Source organism: Meleagris gallopavo, chromosome 1 (assembly GCF_000146605.3).
Source record: "Meleagris gallopavo isolate NT-WF06-2002-E0010 breed Aviagen turkey brand Nicholas breeding stock chromosome 1, Turkey_5.1, whole genome shotgun sequence".
Lineage (NCBI taxonomy): Eukaryota > Metazoa > Chordata > Aves > Galliformes > Phasianidae > Meleagris > Meleagris gallopavo.
This window is the reverse complement of record NC_015011.2, coordinates 124,059,054-124,075,970: the sequence shown is the minus strand read 5'-3', so window position 1 is coordinate 124,075,970 and position 16,917 is coordinate 124,059,054. Positions and strand designations below refer to the sequence as shown.

The following is a 16,917-nucleotide window of genomic DNA, read 5'->3' as shown; positions in this document are numbered from 1 at the left end:
TTATAGATAGATAGATAGATGATAGATAGATAGATAGACAGATATAAATGTATATAACAACTGATGCACAAGCAGTTGCTCATCACCCCCTGATCAATGCCCAGCTAGCACCTCGAGCAATGGAAGAGAGAGAGATGAATTCTCATCCCCTTCAAAACTCCTTCCACATGATGTCATAAGGTATGGAATATCCTGCTGGCCAGTTAAAGTCAGCTGTTCTAATTCTGTCCCCTTCCATCTCCCTACACTGAGAGTGGCCATGGCTCTGTACCACACTGCTGGATGACAGCTATAAATATCGGTGTGTTATCAACAATGTTTTTCTCCTAAAACAAAAGCATTACACTATACCAGACACTCAAGAAAACAATTCCATCCCAGCTGAAACTAAGACAATATCCATCCCTTATTCCATATCATTTACATTATGCTCAGGTCCCACGATTTCCACACATCCTAATTACCATCACTTGTCTTGCTTTTTGATATATATTTATACACACATATATTATTCTCACAATCTATGGATTATACATATAAATTGTTCATGATGTTCATTTATTATATAACTTCGGGCTTCCTCTGTTGTAACAGTCCTTCATCCCTGCAGGAAGGATGATTCATATTGATGGGTTACTGCATGCAGAAGCTAGTTTTGGTTTCATTGGAGCTCATTCTTTAACCTGGGCAATTCTTACTGTACTACTGTTAACACGACATATAATGTTCATGATAATCATGATGTGCAACACTATGTAGTAATTTAACATTATACAATTTAAATAATTATTTAAATATTATAAAATTAATTTTAATTATAATATTATAATTAAATATTATAAAAATTACTGTTCTCATCCAGCATCAAATCACCTTGAGTTACACAGTGGACATCCCTGTTGTTCTGCATTATCCATCACATGCACCCAGGTTCTTGACCAAAAGCAATTCCATGAACAGGCTTGCCTAACTAAGACAAAGAGCTAGGGTATGTTCCACATTTTTGCTGTAAAATCACTTTCCATAGGTTTGGTCATTGGCCTAAGAAATGAGCAAAGAAAAATAAAATCTTTGTTTTCTGAACAGGGAAGTCAGTGCTGCATGTTGGAGAAAATTACTTCAGGAATCTGCAAGAAATTCTTCTGAAAGCAAAGCTTTAATTGAGTACAGCCATTGAGTTTTTTATTTGGGGGCTTATGGAGGGATGGGAGATGGGAGGGGCAATTGTATGCTTAGTTAGATATGATTTAAACACTGTGTTTCTTCAGCAGAAGATAGATTGCATCTTGCCAAATATCCTATCAGAGCCCCCCACAGAAGGAATATCTGATATTAGCCAAGCCACCCAGTGTGCCCAAGGTAGATACTTTGGCATAGTGATGAGAAAAGCCGGCTATGTTTGGGGAGCAATCCAAAACTTCAGCAAAGGGAAACTGATATTTCTGTACTGTGAACCTCATTGAGCAGTACTGCCTTGCTAGCATAGCTGTTGAAGGAGGAAGCAGCAGCGACATCTAAAAAATTCAGTAGTTTTTACAGCCATTTGAAAGACCTGGCTCAAATTTTTACCGGGTCAAAGAGTAGTCAGAGCACATAATTCCTTCTATTTGGTGAGACTGGCTCATGGTAATATAGATCTAGTATATCCAAGTATCTACATAGATTTTAAATATATTTATCCCAATTTCTTTTTAACTAACCATTTAGTAACCTTAACTGAAATGTTTTAGTTGAAGATGCAGCTTGACCCCTTTTAAAGGTTGGTGAGAGTTTTCCGTCTTGGAGAAGATCACTACTACTTTCAATCAGGAAACTTATGTAGTTCAAGCTAATCTATTTATATGTGCTTTCAGTGCAGTAATTTTGCTGTTATTAGTGAACATCTGTTACCTGGGCAGTTGGAAACTTCTCATGTTTCACTGCAGTCTGGAGCATCTTGCATATTCTCATTTTTAATTCTCACTCATCTCTAGTTACAGTATTACTGAAGATATACTCTTAGTTGTTCCATTTTTATTGTTTATTTTTTCTACAGCAATATGTTACATTTTGTTATGGAAGTGTTAGTAATTCCTGAAGTTTAAAGATGTCCGTTATTACATTTTTGCTATCTTCTGGACTTCTTCAAATCACTAGTTTCTTTTCTTATGTGTCTCATAAATTGATCTGAAAATGAAAGTATTGTACTTTATTGCACACAGTGGCCGTTTGACTACCTGTTCTTCCTTTTTCTGTATCATTTCTAACAATCTACGTGGAGGTTTATCTTAAAAGAAAACTTATCAAGGTTTTTTTGTCTTTATCATTTCTAATTGTGTATGTATCCATTCTATGATTAAAACTCTGTATTGATGGGAGGTTTCAGAATCACACTGTATGCTTAAGATTTCACTGGCCTGCTGAAGAAACACAAAATTATGCTTTCACAAGATTGATAACTTCCTTAGTCAACATAAATTAGCTTAGTACATCTTGGTTAATTTCTTTTACCTGTTTCTATAAAAACACGTATATAAGTAACTGCAAATAAATATTTGGAAATAAAATATAAATGTCATTTTACTGTTGCAAATATCTTTTCTGCAAGAAAATAGCTCCACTTTTGTTGATCATGTTCAGACCACTGGCAGGGATCCAAGAATCCTTTATCTGTCTCAGTACAGTCGTAATTTTTCTTCTGTATCAGTTTTGTAGATAAATAGGATATTTCTGTCTTTAGAGCTGCCAGCATAGCACATTCATTAGCAGTAAATAGATTTAATCCTTTTAAATTAGCAGACTAACTGCCTCAAACCTTGCAGGGGAGCCTCCAAGTTGTATGAAAATTTAGATAGCTTTTTGTAAAGCTTTTGTGTAATTTAGTTGTTTGTATTGTTGTTGTTGTTGTTGTTTTTTTATATATTTTTAATGAGGTCTACCTTTGTATTTGGGTATTAATAATCTTTTCCTTCTAACCCTTCCTTCCTGACACTCAATTCCTTTTCTGCTTAAGCAACAACAGAGCATATTATGTTCGTAGTGATAATTTTGTTGAAAATGGCAAAACTGAGGTTAGCTTCACAATAAGTAGAATACAGAATAAAGTCTGGGTAGGCGGATATGCTTTGTTTTAAGCATACATATTTTTAATATTCCATGTATTAGCAGCCATAAAACCTTTTGGCTTCATTTTTCAATTTTGTATGCTTACTAGCTGTTCAATTCTTTCAGATACTATTTTTTTTTTAATTATTATTTATTTTGCTTTCCTAGTGATTATTATTTTAGTATTTTATTATTGTGAAATGCAGAATAATTGATCTGGTAGCTATATTCAATCTCAGTACCTGTGGAGCTTACATTTTTTAAAATGATTTAAAATTGAAACATGCAGAAAAAGGCTATTTAGAGGCCAGAAACAATGCTTCACTGCACCAGATTTAAAGGACTCATTCTGTTTATTTTACCAGGAAGAAGACTGTAATTTGATTACAGTTTTTAAATGTGTTCATAGGGAGAAAATAGCAAGCACTAAAACCCTCTTAAATTCAACAGAAAAGGCATAGCAAGAACCAATGTCTGAGATTTCAAAAGTAAGATGACTTCAAGTGGGAAATAATCTCGACTTTGTATATTTATTTACTTTGTTTTGCTTGGTTGGCTTTAAGATAATCCTTATGAAATTGAAAAATTATTCTTCATGCTAGGAATGTCTGTCTTTGGTGTGAATTAATATAATGCAAGTCATTGAGCTTACAGTTTCATCAGTGTGGAATGTAGCAATACAGTCTTTGAAGGCAATGAATATACTGAGTTACATATTACTTAACTTTAAAACACATTTTAGCATCTTTTTCTTCTATGCTTTAGATAATACTTGTTAGATGCCTAGAATCATCCTCCCATTATCTGTCTGAATTTATCCTTACCAGAATTTTCAGTCAGGCTGTGTGTGTGGAACTGACTCTGAATACAGTTTTGCAGATCCAAGGAGCATTTGTCAGAAAACAGTTGCTATTGCTCTATCCACTCACCTTCACATCTTGGAAATAATAGAATAATAGACCTACAGAATGGCTTAGGTTGGAAGGGATCTCAAGGGACAGCGAGTTTAGGGAGTGTACTGTCATTCTCAGCTCTGGACTGTTATAGCCTCACCTCGAGCACTGTATGCAGTTTTGGACAACACAATATGAAAAGAACCATTAGAGAGTGTGTGAATGAGGTCTACAAAGATGGTGAAAGGTGTAGGGAGTGTGATATGTGAGGAATGACATGAAGCTGCAACAGGGGAATGTCAGTTTGGGTATTAGAAAAACTGACTTCTGGGGATCATGATTCATAATCAGTCGCTAGCCAGATATAACTCTATTCACTACCACCCTCTGGGCTTGGCCAAACCAAGCAAAAGTGTACATCTCTCCGTGCCATGGGCTGCCAGCTTTTCCAGAATACTGTAGGAGATGTTTATACCTTTCCTCTCCAATCTGTCTACCTCCCTGCTTTTCACAGTGTTATTCCCCAGATTTTTCCATGTCATGTGTGGCAATTCAAGTTGATAACACATGGCATTATTTTGGATTATTTTGGACTTAGATGCTAGTTGGGCTGCACTCACTAGCATAATTGTGCTAACTGGGCTCATGACTGTTACAGTAGAGAAGGTAGAATTCCTAAATTAATCCTTTCTTTCCTCTGTGGGTACATTAGTATAGATCTTTTCTACTACTGATTTGCTGTTGTTTTTTTGCAAAACATGTAGCAATTGAACCTGAAATTAGTTAGCAGTGTAATTACTTGTATGGAGTGATGGAAATAATTCCACAAGGTTCATTTCCCTGTAAAACTAAGCCAAAAATGAAATTGCAAAATCTTACTTTTTCTCAGAAAAAAATAAAAATAAAATAAAAATCTAGAACATCTATATGTATGACAGTAGCAAAAATTAAGATCTTTCATTCTCGTTGTCATGAGATGCTTCACACTAACTTCCTAAGTTTGATACAAGAGGTATTTGTACAAATATATGCACTACATGGAAATAATCAGGAATTTGTCAATATATGTTTGTCAATATCAGGAAATTGTCAATATTCATGCAAAACAGAGTAAAATTGATTGGTATTGATAATAAACATTGCAGCAAAACTCCTGTGGACCATATTTATTCTTTCTGAGCTAAGAACAGCAGTATCATATGAATAGTAACATTAGGTATGCAATAAGAGACTCTTGCTTTCTCTTCTAGATAGCCAATTGAGGCAACAGAGTAAAATATTTTACATAATAACAATAATAATAATAATGGAATAAAAATTGTAATTGAAATACTACAGAAGATCTCACAAAAGTGAAATATCTTTCCACACTAAACTGGTCAGGTACGTAGTTCAGTTTTGGAAGAAACATCAACTAATTTGTGGGAATGCCACCTCATTGAAAACTTGTCAGGGTGATAACATAGTGTAAACGTTCTACTTGAAGAATTTGGTATTTCAGTGTTATCCAATAATATATTGGATAAAGTCTGAAATTTCCTTAGAATTCTCAGTATTACGAATGATAAATATTTGAAATCCTATTGTAAGCGTGTGCATGAAGATGTAAGTAGTAAACTATGAAGGAAAGTTCCATAACAGAGGATGTTAATACTGCAAGTATTAGTGTGAAACTCAGGGCTGGAGCTGGGGATGTGTGTCTCCAGTGTGGGCTTTTCATCACGTCACCTTGCAGATTCATTTCCAAGGTACAGCTCGGTGCTTTGGTGTCAGCAATATGTAAGATTATAATTACAGAGAGAGATTGTGAGGCCAGTATGACTGGCACTGAGAATTATCAGAAGGGCATAACATCTGGGACTTCAGTGGTCTGAAGCCATGTGAAAATAACACAGATAAATAAATGGTATATTTCCTCTTGGGAACAGAAAGACAGTCACAATGTGAAGAAAAATTCTTTATCTTAAATATCAGAGGTACTTTTCCAATCACCTTGAATTATTTTAGGCGAGTTCAAGTGAGAATACAATGAAATATATATGCTTTATATATATATTTTATATATATATATGTAATTCCTTACCTTCAAAAATAATTCAAGGGCAAAGTTAAAGTAGAGTTTATCAATTTTTGTTCAGAAATCTGAATTGTACTGAAAGTTTAGGTCGCTGAACTATATGCATCTATGTCTAAAAATTCAGTAGAAATGTATTTTTTTTTTAAATGAGAGAAAGAAGGGAACCGATCTACTTCAAGTTGATTTTTCTTGTCCAAAGTAACTAGGAAAAAAATACTTGATGAAATAGATCAAATGAAAATCTAATTTCTTGTAAATAGTAGTAATTCACTTCAGCAGTTACTAGAAACAGATGTTTTTGTTTGTCGTTGTTCTTTTAAACTAAACTAAAGTGAACTACATTTACTTTAATTGTACATGCATTGTATTGTTCAGGTTAAATTGTAACAATAATTAAATATTTGTAATGTTTAATAGAAACAGCTTTTCCTCTACAAAAATATTTTTTCCCTATCTATACATTATCATCTGATATAATCAAATTCCTGAATATTCCATTTAGATGCCATCAAAAGGATCCATTTGTGAGTTGAAGAAATTGAGGTGTTTTTTTTTTTGTTTGTTTTTTAATAAGCTATTTAATGATCATCTATATATATGTATATATCCACAGCCAACTTTGAAATGCTTGGTGTTTCAGTGAATGAATATAATGGAAATGAACTCATCTGGTAGAGGAAAAAACTTGGAAGAATGTCTGTAACTAAATTAACTAGATTAATATCTAAATTGCGCAGTTCTGTATGGGGAAGTGGGGAGCACAGTATATTTCTGCACTCGAACTAAGTGTTGCCTCTGCATGTAGCTAAGTTAGTTAAAAGAGATTTGAAATAGTTGTTCTGCTTCCAATTGCAAGTAAGGCTGTTTGGTGCTAGCTCAGTGCTGTACACGTCATCTTCACACGTCACTGAGAATCTCTAAGGGGCTCATTAAAGCTAAAACTTCTGTGTGCTAATTTGATTTTTATTATTACATTTCATATTCATTTTTCTGTCTGTTTTACCACTCAGTGATGGAATCTGCACATTTGTTGTTTGTTTTTTGTTGTTGTTGGTTTTTGTAAATTTGTTGTGGTTTTTTGTTTGGTTGGTTTTGGGTTTTGTTGTGGGTTTTTTTTTTACTAATAGATCTTCAGTCTGAATTTCTGGCTGGATAATAGGAACTGTGTTTGCAAGAGAATTGTAGATGAAAGTTTTATAGCTAAACTGCTGAGCTCATAAATCATGCCCATCACTGGTAGCATGAATTGCTTCTTGGAGTCGCTTCCTTTCTCCACTGCTCATGGAGGCTCAGTTCCTTTTTTTTTAGGAGCCTAAGTTAGGTTTTGAAAGTAAAAAGTAATTTTTACATACATGGATGACTGAGGCTTAGTTCTCCGCTCCCTGGTTTCATTATCTAATATTGTAAAAGTTGACTTCTGTGAAAAATTACATTGATCATTGATGTCTGATTACTCAAAGGTTTTTGTTTGTTTGTTTTTTGTTTTTTTGTATCATATGGGAAGAGAGAAAAAATCCAAAAAATCCAACTTTTAACTACAGATTAACAGATGCATGTAGAACACAACAGAGTAAAGGATTTGTATAGAGCACAACTACAGAAGAGCTAAAGTTATGAAATCCTGGGGCCTGGACTAAAGGTTATTCCTAGTTGTGACATATAATGAGAATATTGTCTGCTTGTTATTTTAATTACTCTGTTAATTTTATTTACTTTCATAATTCCTTCTTACAAAATTAATACTCTACAGGTTTCCAGTTAATTCTAACAGGTTTTGTATGGGCCTGTGTACAGAGTTCTGACTTTCATTGCTCTTTCTTTCCAATGCCTCTGAATATAGTATAAAGCAAGAAGATACTTTACTGTGACCATCTATTCTAAAGTTTACTGGAATGGTTACCTTTATTATTCCTGTAGTACTTCTTCTGATATCTTATTTGTTTCCTGTTCAGATCCTGCCTCCAAGGCAATACAACTGTTTCATATGACATGACATGTAGCTAGAATATTCAGTCCTGTTTTTCATGATTTACTTGTCCTGGATTTTCAAAAATAAATCTGATAGCAGTTTTTGGCCCACAACCATGACACTGTATTCAGAGCGAATTCCCAAGGGAAGAAGATTTAAGGTAATGTTTTACAGTGGGATTTGAGGCAGCATATCAATGAAAGACTGTAGTTCTGAAGAACTGACATTTCTGTATTTTTATAGCTTTTCAAGGAATAATAAAGGTCCATCAGAGATAAACACAGTTCATGTCATTATCTGAGCTATTAATATAGCTCCTATTGGTAGGGCTTGCAGTCTAATTTCTCTTTCAGTCACATACAGCAACTTTGGAAAGAGTCTTTAATTCTAGAACTCTTGAGAATAACTTGCATGAACAATGTGATGTGACTTGCATGGACTTTTGGTAACATGTTCTGATTTTAAAACAACTTCTTCATAGTCCAGTGCCTAAAAAATAATTTTTAATTTATATTTATCCATAGTTTGATTGGAGAAACAGAAGTAAGGAGTTAGAAGCGCAAGATGTACAATATATTTATAGGCAGTAAATATGTATCTTTTTCTCTCTTAAGCTCCTAGTAGACCTAAGGTTACAATTTTCTGCTAACTTCATGCCTTTCATTGTATCATTTAAAGCTTTCCATTTGCTGTATGGGTATAAGCAATGGATGAAGCAGTACCACCTATATATGTATGGTTTGTCATTTGGTGTTCCTAGAATAAACACTGTAACTGCCCTAATACATCATCTTCCAGCAAAACTCCTGTTATGCATGGGTATGATGAGGGGAAAGCAAAGACTAAGAATGAAGTAGTCTATTCTCTTCTCTGATCTCTGTTGATCCTTTTTATGACTTTTATAATCTACAAACAAAGACTCCTGTATATACAATATAGTCCATCTCAGAAAAGAGAAGATGTTAAATTTTATGAGATGAGGAAGAGGGATTTTAATTTAGCAACTTTCCCCTTTTTTAGATCATTTTCCCAAAGCTGCTGAAAGCCTACTTTCTAGCTAATATTGTATTATTATAGCAAATTAATACCATAAAATAGTCTTTATCTTACTCCATCTGTACAAATAAATAATGATAATTTATGTGAAAAGAGATGTAATGTTCAGTAGTCTGTAGCTATTAAGTATTTGTTTTAACCTCTTATATGAAGATGCATTTCTACAAGTACAATAAACAGTAAGGCTGTCATGTTTAAGACAGGGATTGGGACTTCAGTTTGATAACAATTAAAATAATGCCAATATAACAGCTTTTCAGTGTCTATTTTGGGAACGGCATATATTTATTCAGCATACAGAACAATAAATCGTATTTTGCAAAAAATTTCTGATGGGGTCATATCTGGTCATATCTGGAATTCTTAAAGGCCTTATTAAATTCCACATAGTGCTTCTGTTTCTAAACTAGTTATGTGTTTTATTTTAAATTTTAAAAAATTTTGACATTGTAGATACATGCATGTGACTATAAACAAGTATATCTGAAATTATATCAGTACCAAAAGAAAATATTTTTGCAACTTCTGCATCAAAAAGTCTACTCTTAGACTGTATTTTTAATCTGTATTTCCTTTATTTTTTCCTCTGTTACAAATTTGAAATACAGTGCCAGAAAATTCATAAGCAAAAACAGCAGTGCTTCATTAGCAGAAGTTTTATTATTATGAATTAGTCTGCCATGTCCTGAATCTTTTCTGCTTGATGTAGAAAGAACATATTGCTTTTGACTGAGATGGTAGAAAAATCAGGAATAAATTGTACCAATTAAAGAGATACATAGATGCTTTAACATAACTTCAGTTCAAGAATTTAATCAATAAATGCAATTTTTTTCCTTTAAAGGTTTTACATAATTTAGAAAGGGAGCCTTTTCATCTTACTTACTGTTTATGGGATTCTGACTCGATTCTGAGTTTCTTTAGAAGAGAATGAGTATTTACTGGGGTCAGTGATACAAGCAATTTATGTCCAGATTGTGCCTTCGGACAAAGCCTTGAGTGAGACTTGATGTATAATTAGCATTATTCCAGAAAGAGTCCTGAGAGTCCTGAATGCTACAGTTCCTTCAAGACAACTTGTAAACTCAGTCTACTTTTTGCTCCCTACTTGCTGCAGGGATTCAGTTATTTTAACACAGTAGAGGTAAAAATTGCTTGCTGCTCAAATGCAGCATCTAAAGATTTTATTCTCTATGTATATTTATCCATGTTAATATAATTGCTCTGACTGGACCACTGTATTTATATTACTTTTTTATTGTTGCTCTTTATTTCTATTTTTAGAATGGGTCATTTAAGATGTAACCCTTTCTACTTTTCTTAATTAGAATAAAACTGATTGCAAATTGCCTTAAATTCAGAGGGACCTTGTGCCTAACACACACATAAAACTTTCTGAAGTACCAGAACTGGTATATATAAACTGGTATATATAAACTGGTATATATAAATGTGTTTGTCTTTTTACTTCAGTCATAGAAAATTACTTCGACTATTGCGAGCAGTTTCCAGACATTTCACTTGTGTTTTTTAAAGATGCACTAAGGAAAATGCATACTTGATTTGTGTTGATACAGTGTGTCATTAAAGTAGAAGAACTAGGAACAACACGTGCAGAAATTGCATATTTTTCTGTTGAAGCAGAATCACAGATTTTGGGGAATCAATTGTATTAAAATGCAGAGAGGCTTGTCATTCCTTGTCATCTGCTCTTATCAGTTGTAGCTTCTGCTTCCTGATGGGAAAATGCTTTCTGATTCTGTTCTTAGAGATTGAATTAATGTTTATCTTTCTCCAGCAAATTCTTAATCCTTCCTTCTCTGCTAATGACTTCTCACCTGCTTAAATATTTCAAGGAACTGAATAAATTCTTTCCCTATTGAGCTGTGCCAGCCAAGTCACTGTTTGTTACACTTGAAGATAGCAATTGCTGCTTCTGCTAGACAAGCTACTCAGATGACTGTCTCCTAGCCCATTTCAGTCACAGTGTTTTAGCTCAATCAGTTTAAAGAATTGTTCTATGCTAACCTGATACATTTTTATCTGAGATGAACACTGAAAAAATCACAAGTACAATTGAATTATCTTCCAGCAAGAAGACTAAAATAAATAGGAGAGAGAAGGTGCAGAAAGGGAAGGATTTAGTCCCCAAATAGTAAACTTCCTTAACTCATAGAATCTCAGAATGATTTGAATTGGAAGGGACCTTAAAGACCATCTAGTTCTAACCCCCCTGCCATGAATAGGACATGTACCAATAAATCAAGTTGCTCAGTGCACCAGTCAACAAACCAGTCACCCTGGCCTTGAACATTTCAAAGAATGGGGAGTCCATACTAGGCATCTTGAAGAATTTCTTCCAAATGTCTAATCTAAATTTGCACTCTTTAGTTTAAAATCATTACTCCTTGTCCTGTTACTACACTTCCTGATGAAGAGTCTCTCCCTATCTTTTTGCTATAGCCCATATAAGTACTGGGAGTCTGCTGTAAGATCTCACTAGAGCCATCTTTCCCTTGACTGAACAACTCCAACTGCTGCTGTCAAGCATAATAGGAGTAATAGGGATTGGCATCGGGACTAGATTGAATGGCAAAGAAAGAGCAAAGTGAAACAAAGACTAAGCTTGCTTTTTTGGTATCCTTATTAATGTTTAAGCTAATGAGTACTGTGTATGTGGTATATTTGTCTCTAATCAGATTTGCTGCCCCCAGCTATATGAGTAACCTGCTGGGCAGGAGGTCTACCATCAAACCCAATTTTACTGCTACAGACCCCATGGGTGCACTAGCAGTTAGGCGGTTTTGATGCTTTCATGCCACTGCTTGAAAGTAGTTTTTTCACCTAAAGCCAAAGCCTTGGGTGAAATTACAAGAGCTTTGCATCACTGACACTCAAAAAAACAGTTTTTGCTAAAACTTACTTTAAGGTTCTATTTAACACATAAAATTAAAAACAAAGCAAAAAGAAAACAACAAAAAAGTAGTACTTTGTACTTAAAGGGGAAACATTTACAGTAAGAGTGAAACATCTGACATTTCCCTCTCAATTTACTTGCTTCTATGTTTACTGCATAATATGTAGATTGCTACAAGATTAGTGCCGCCTACTCGTTTCCATGGAAACTAAAACAGATACAAAGAGCACAACAGCACTATTTGATAGAGCAAATTCTCAGCTACAAAACCCTATTTTTCAGCATAGTCACCACCATTAGCTATGCATTTTCACCAGTGATGAACAAGAGCCTCCATGACATGTTTTTAAAAATCTGTGTCAGTGGAAGTGACCCACTATTACTGTCACTGCAGCTGAAACACACCATCTCCCTGTGCTCACATCCACTGTTTGGTCTCCATAAACATTCAGCAAACACTGATGAATGTCAATGGGTGCTATTTTTTCCACATGGAGGAATTCAGGACACGCTTTCTACTCATCCTCACCTCCATGTCAGATAAGGTTTTGTCAGACTGCCTTTCTGCTGCCATGTGTCACAGAGCAGCAACATGTAGTGGAGTAGAGATTCAAGGTCTGCTGCCATACGACCAACATCTGCCATTGATGTTGTGAGCCAGTGTAATAAAACAGGTGACACTGCTTTCAGAGCAGCCCTAATATATTAATGTGAATGGCTGTTCATACCACTGTCAGACCAAGCGTATCTGCATGCTCTGAACACTTGCTCTTATATCTAGAAAATAATTTACTTCCATTTTAAAATAGGGAACACCCAGAAGTACTATAAAAAACAACAATATAACTTAACACAACCAAATGCCATCTAGCACAACCTCTCTTGGCCATGGTGATCATGTGGAGGGGTCGAAAAACTGTTGACTGAATGCGATGTGTGCATTGCATTGCGACGGGTTATATCACTATTCGTAACATGATGTAACCCAACGCAGCATGATGTAAGCGTCGTGAAACGTTGGAGATTTAGAGAAACGTCAGCATTCCCTTTGTCCCTTTCCAGGAATTATTCTTCTTCCAGAAATTAATAACCTATCTCCACTGACAGTCTGTGAATGCTCATGCCATAATATTATCATATATATTAAATGTTCTCTTTCTAATTATGGACAATGCAGTCTGGATCCTTAAGAGGCAGATGTTTTATTTATTTTGTATCTTTCATGTAGGTTCAGTGACTCTATCAAATAGCATAGATTTCTTATGAAAGGAATAATTTTTTAAAAATCATGTTTTGTTTAAAAACATTTTGCATAATTGAAAAAGGCCAGTGGGGCCAGTGAAAAGGGTTGCAAATCTAGTATTGTATCTAGGGATTTGACCTTTTAGGCCATGGGACTGATTTTGAGAAATTTAGTTATTGTAGGGGACTGATGGAGTCCATCTGTTGAAGGAGGGGAAGAGCATCTTCAGCTGCAGGCTTGCCAACACGATGAAGAGAGCTCTAAGCTAAAATTTCTGGAGGAGAGCTCTAAGCTAAAATTTCTGGAGGAGAGCTCTAAGCTAAAATTTCTGGAGGAGGGATACCTCAATCCATCTGGCTCTTACTGATTTGATTCTGGTGCCAGTAATAGATGTCCTGAGCCATGAAAAGAATTAGAGATCAGTGGGAGAGCATACAAAGAGCAGCACAGAGGAATTCCCACCACTTCATCTGAAAAAAACATTTTCATCAGGGGACTGACTTAAATGTCTCTGTGCAAATGTGCATAGCATGGGGAATGAAGAAGAGGAATTAGAGATGTGCGTACACCTGCAGGGCTGTGGGACAACTCCTGTGGTTGTAGTGCTGGGATGGAAGGATACAGGTTTTTTAGGAAGGACACGGGATTAAGAGGGTCATCACCTTTTAAGTCAATGATCATCTGGAGTGCATAGGAATGGAAGACAAGCAGACTAAGTGTTTATGGGTAAAGGAAGACGGGGTAGGTGACATCATAATGGGAGTCTACTATAGGACACCTGATCTAGACAGAGAGGAGCAGCCACACATTCACCAGTCCTTGTCCTCATGGGGGTCTTCAACCACCACTATGCCTGCTAGAGGAACAATACAGCAGGGCATAAGCAATCCAGAAGGCGTAAGTTTGGCTTTTTCACCTTAGCCATACCATTCAAGTCATGGAAGACAGAAGCAGGGAAGGAGGACATGAAGAACTGCCCACTGTAGCAGAGGGTCAGATTAGAGTAAGGTACCTGACGTATTGGCAGATTATATTGCCTAGCCACTGTCCATCATATGTGAGAAGTCATGGCAGTATGATGAAGTACTGGAAAGGAGGAAAACAAAGCCTTCACTTAAAGAAGGGAAAAAAGAAGGAACTATAGGCCAGTCTAGTCTTACCTTTGTGCCCAGCAAGACCACACAGCAGATCCTTCTGGAAGCTGTGGTAAAACATAGAGAAGAGAAAGATTACTAATGCCTTCACTAAAGGCAAATCATACCTGGCAAATTTGGTGGCCTTCCACAATGGAATAACAGAATTAGTGGATAAGAGAAGAGCAACTGACATTATCTACCTGGACTTGTGCAAAGTATATGACACTGTCCCTCTCAACACCTTTGTCTCTAAATTGGAGAGACATGGATTTGATGGAGGACCACTCTGTGAATGAGAAATTAGCTGGATGGCCACATTCAAAGACTTGCGATCAATGACATCATGTCCAGATGGAGACTAGTGATGAATGGTGTTCCTCAGGGTACTGGGTATTGGGTATTTTGATGCTGGGCAGGGGCACTGGAACAGATTCCTCAGAGAAGTTACGGGTGCTTCATCCTTGGATGGGACTTTGAGTAATCTGGCCTAGTGGCAGGTGACTCTACCCATGACAGGGAGCTTGGAACTAGATGATCTTTGAAATCTCTTTCAACTCAAACAATTTTATGATGTTTTCCTTCTTCTTCTCTTTTTTTTTTAAATTGTGGATTTTAATCCACACAGTTGAAATACATCTTTATTATTGCAGTTGTATGTAAGAAGGTTGCCAGTCTTGTAGTTTTTCTTGTGTGTTTTTTGTTTGTTTGTTTGTTTTGTTTCATTTTGTTTTTAATATTCTCTTACAGTTTGATGTATTTTTTACAAGGCCATTTTAATTCTGCTTTATTCAAGCCTATTTTCTGCATTGATCTTTGTGATTTGCTTTGTGCTTCTTTCAGGGCAGATGATTGTGTATGCGTTTAATTACTGTATCTAAACAAAGAAGTATGGTTGTTAGCAGTCACATAGTTAACCCTACAAATTTGAATTGTCTTTAGAAAATGTTTTGTATTTTATTGTGCTTGCATACAAGTATTTTGTACTTGGCTTTTGTTTTGAGAAAGTGTTTTAAGACAACTGTGAAGCAAGCATTACTTTGTAAAGATGAACACATCCCCTAGCAACACAGTTGTTTTAATTATGCCAAAGTTAGAATTGCACTTTGTGCAATAATTAATATAGTAAATTCTAAAGGCAGAATAGAAAGCAAACTAAACTTCCTTTTTTTTTTTTTGGTAGGGGGGTTGTATTTTTTTTCCTCCCCCAGAAAATAGTATTTTAATGTTTATAATTAGGAGTATATAGTGTGGAAGCTAAACAGTAAGTTTACTTTAAATGCCCATTACAGCAGAGATATTTCTTCATTATGACTTTGCTTCTCTTTACTCATTAAATATATACGCACTCACAAATGAAGGATGATCACTTACTCTTAGAGACTGTGTTCAAATAGTCAGAAATGAAGACATTCTATTGTCGAGCCAAGTGCTTTCATTCTTTGTTGTACTACGGGGACATCAGTGAAAGAGAGGAGCTGCTTCTCTAAGACATTGAGTCAGAGTAGACAGAAAGGATCATCCCACATGTAAACACATAAAGCTGTCATCAAGTTTACCTTCGAGGTCTTTGACTTAAATTTAGAGAAACCATTCCATGTGAGGACCAGGGACAGTTGTTGGTACTGTCTCCAGTCCTAGTATCAGTCTAGCACCTGTTTTTAGATTCACTGCTGTTACACCTTGACTAACTGTGTTGCTGTGAAAATGAAATTACCTTAGGTTGCGGTTGGACTTGATCTTTAAGGTCATTTCCAACGTGAGCAATTCTATGATTATATGATTCCATGCTACCACTGAATCTGAAGTTCAAACTTGTACAAAACCACACCAGTATTTTTTATCCTGTTCTCTCTCAAACTGTCTGCACTCTTATACACCAGAGTAAGAAATCCTGATGGTGTAAAAGACTTCTGTCACATCTAACCATCACTGCAGTTTTTTTCCCAGATAGATGATGATTGATATATTCTTTGAAACACACAATCCATGATTTCTGCTTTTTATGCTTTTTTTTTTTTCAACGTTTCAGTCTCACTTATTTAAAAACAACAAAAAAATAGACAGTCATAACCATCTCTTCTGTATTCCATGGAGTAGTTTGTGTCATTAAATGATGTAACATGCTTGAAATTTAATACAAATTGTTTTCATATTTCTTTGTTTTACGTTTTTACTGCTTTTATAAATCATCTACTTTTGTTGTTGAAGTATTGAAGAGGAATAGGTTTTATACATGCTAAGTTTGCAGAACATAAATACTGTAAGTGAATAATAATGATACCCCTTTCATTTTTCTGTTCTGTAGGTCTACTTAATTTAAAATTCTTTTAATACAAAATCCATTTGCCTTCCAGCAGTTTAGAGTATGAATGCAAGACTTTCTATTTTGTTATGTTTTGTGTGAAAATAAAACTTGATGTGAATGTATCATTCTTGATAAGACTTGCTATAACTTGCTATTGTACATTCACGTACAAAATTACTGATGAACAGAATTACTTTATATTATGCTTTGACATTCTGATGGTTATTCGTGGCTTTT

General features: G+C 35.2%; 1 protein-coding gene across 3 annotated transcripts in view; it reads left to right on the top strand.

Moving 5' to 3' along the window:
* Positions 1 to 16,917, top strand: part of NLGN4X (neuroligin 4 X-linked) — a 114,489-nt gene that overhangs the window by 13,403 nt on the left and 84,169 nt on the right. Inside the window, exon 1 of one of the 3 annotated variants that reach the window (XM_019622506.2) lies at positions 13,998 to 14,136. The exons of the other annotated variants lie outside the window; for them this stretch is intronic. The gene's annotated coding sequence lies outside the window, so the exon portion shown is untranslated. Of the gene's footprint in view, positions 1 to 13,997; positions 14,137 to 16,917 lie in introns of those variants that run through there. 3 annotated transcript variants of the gene reach the window in all.